The following is a 3,321-nucleotide window of genomic DNA, read 5'->3' as shown; positions in this document are numbered from 1 at the left end:
TATATATATATATATATATATATATATATATATATCATATTTTACTCAAAGCAGTTAAAAATTAACTCAAATAGTATCAAAATTTATTTATTTTTAATTAGCGCCCACCAAAAATTGAATTTTCTCGAGCAATGGAAAATCTAAACCATCGAATAGGCGATATTGGTCTGGTGGATCGAGTCCACAGATTATGCACTTAAGGATTTGTTCTTAACCGTGTCAACGTAGTCATTAGTTGTATATATGGGAGGTGACAAGCTACAGAACTTTCTGCTATGTAGAATGACCTAGCAAATATCTCTGAAGCTCTTTAGCCTTCACACAAGTTCTTTAGAACAAGCTAATCAAGCTTGAGTCTTCTAAACCCTCAAATCGAGCTCGCTCACACTTACTTTTGAGCTCATTTTTGCTAATTAAAGTTCCGTAAGAAGCTCGCTAGCAAATATCTGGCCACCTCACCAAGTTGGATGAACAGTTAACATCCCTAAGCTTATTTTCTCTTCTTTAACATGATCAATCTCAGATTATATCAGTTCACGAATTACATGAGATTGTACATCACAAAAAGATTCAATAATTAGAAATTTCGGCCGATTTATCAAAATTTAATATCTTAATTCTGCAACTCAAAAGGGAAAGTATGGATAAAATGGTAACCAAAGAACGCCTTGAGCTTTAGCAGAAGCTTAATAGTTTCTTTTTGCAAAAGTTTCGCTCTCATCTGCCTGAAGTTTGAAAAATTGTGGATCAAAATATTAATTATGTTTGTTTATAAAGAGTTAAAAAAAATTGCAAGACCATTGTTGATGCACTAAGAAATAAAAATCTCAGCTCGATTATACAGCATATTTGTTGAAAATAAAATAAAAATTCTAAGATCTAATTTAAGTGTTAATTTTGACCCAAAAAATAAATTTCTTTCAGCCAATAATGTGTCTTTATTTAAGCCATTACAAATATTACAATAAAATAAATTAGCTTAGTTTAAATAAATAAATAATAGTTTTATCTAATCACTAGTCCACCGAAAATTATTGCATACGGACACCGTATGTAGAAATGCATACAGTGTCTGATCTCCACCGTTCATCACAGCAAATGTGCATAATAGTAGGTCCTATTTTTTATTTTTATTTTTTATTAAAAAAAATTGATGTACGGTGGAGATCGGACACCGTATGCAATATTTTTTTCACCACGAGATCAGGCCCGTGAAGGGAAACTTTGATTCAAAAAATAATTGGATTTGAATATTTTATTTTAAATTTAAGTCAAATAAAATTTTAATAGATAAATAAAATGCATTATAAATTAATATTATATTCATTTCTAAGCAAATGTAAGTTGAGGTCGCTAATATATATCTTAAAATTTTAAACGTGACTGAGTGTAATAAATGGCATAATTAGCCTTATTTTTACAGGTACATGCACAATTTTACCTGTGCGTAGGGTTGTAAATGAACCCAGCTCGGTTGACCGATGACATTGGTCTGACCAGCCACCCTGGTCTGATTGATTGATCACTTAGGTCCAACAGGACGCCCCGGCCCAGTCAACCGATCACATTGCGGTCAACCGATCACGTAGGTTCGAACAGTCGCCCCAGCCCTGTCGACCGATCACTTAGGTCCAAGAGATGCCCTGTCCCGATCTCCTGATCACTTTGGTCTAATTGGTCGTCCCGACTCGGTCGACCAACTACTTCGGTCCAGTAGGCAACCTTAGCCCGACTGAGCTTGTTGGTTACTTTGTTCTGAGTTACCACATTGGTCGACTCAGCAGGTCGAACAACCAATTCCACTTGTATAATGTGTGTTTTATATGTGCATTAGCATTGATTGCATGACCTTGCATTAGCACATTCATCACTTGCACTTTTGTGATGCACCTTTGATAGTACACCCTCATATGCTCGCGACGAGTATTTGTGCCTCCCAGCGGCACACTATTATATATATCTATTGTGTGGAATCCTTATGTCACTTAGCACCACGTCACAAGTGATTCACACTTACACTTGTGCACTTCTGCATAATTGTCTTGCATGACATTTTACATGTCTATGTCATGTATGCTTGAAGTTGTGGATTTGTGTCCTCGTGCACTTATCCCACACACACACATCATGTGACCGAACGGTTTGAACATAAAGCCTACCCTGTGTGTAATTCTCCACAGTGAAAATTACTTCACCTTCTTTTCTTACGACATTGCAACAGACATTCGTAGGTCATCTTTTAGGCTACTGCCTCCATGACGCGCTCGCCCTTTTGGGCCACTGCCTCCATGACACACCCATCCTTCGGGTTGCTACCTCCACGACATGCCCACTCTTTTAGGTCACTTCTTCCATGACAAATCAACTTTTTGGTCCGCTGCTCCCATAACACGCCGACCCTTTCGGATCACTAACACCACGACACACCCATCCTTTTTGTCGCTTCTTGTATGACATACACATCCTTTCGAGTGACTTCACCTCATGCACACTCAACATTTTAGGTTGTTGCTTCCACGACACACTTACCCCTTCGGATTACTGCCTCTGATACACACCAATTCTTTAGGTCTCTATCTCCATGGCATGCCCACCCTTTGAGTTCATTGCCTCCACGACACACTCATCCTCTAGGCGCAGCCTCCGTGACACACTCATTCTTTCGGGTCACTGCCTCCATGATACACCCATCCTTTGGGTTGTTGCCTCCACGAAATGCAAACCCTTTCGAGTCACTGCCTCAGCAGCCCATCCATTCTTTGGGTCACTGCCTCCATGACACGCCCACCCTTATAGGTCACTGCCTCCACGACACTTCCATTTTTTTGGTCGCTACACCCGAAGCACTCCCACCCTTTTGGATCCCTAGCACCACAACACACTCATCCTTTGGGTTCTAATTATGCTAAAGATCTAAGAGATCTAACTCGTGTCACCTTGCATTTTATGAGTCCACATTTAATGACCTTTATTTTAAAACTAGAAAAATATAAATATATTATTGTTTATTATATTCGTTATAATTTTAAAATTATGTATGTAACAATTTAGACCATATGTAGGGGCAACTCTATTCAAAATCCACTCTGTGTGACACCCTTTAGATTTTGTGGATCCTTAGAAAGGGATCGATGTGGCAACCTTATCAAAGTCATACATTCCCGGAGACTTACCCTGGGCACTTAAATCCTGGTTATGACACTTTTTGGTTAGATAGCGTGTTAGACTATGACTAGGGTACTAGATAGTATTTTTTATGCCTTGTTATTGTTCTCTATTGAATTAATTATTGAGAGGCATGCCTATATATATATATATATA

This window comes from Phalaenopsis equestris, unplaced genomic scaffold (assembly GCF_001263595.1).
Source record: "Phalaenopsis equestris unplaced genomic scaffold, ASM126359v1 Scaffold000250, whole genome shotgun sequence".
NCBI lineage: Eukaryota > Viridiplantae > Streptophyta > Magnoliopsida > Asparagales > Orchidaceae > Phalaenopsis > Phalaenopsis equestris.
This window is presented reverse-complemented; position numbering follows the sequence as displayed.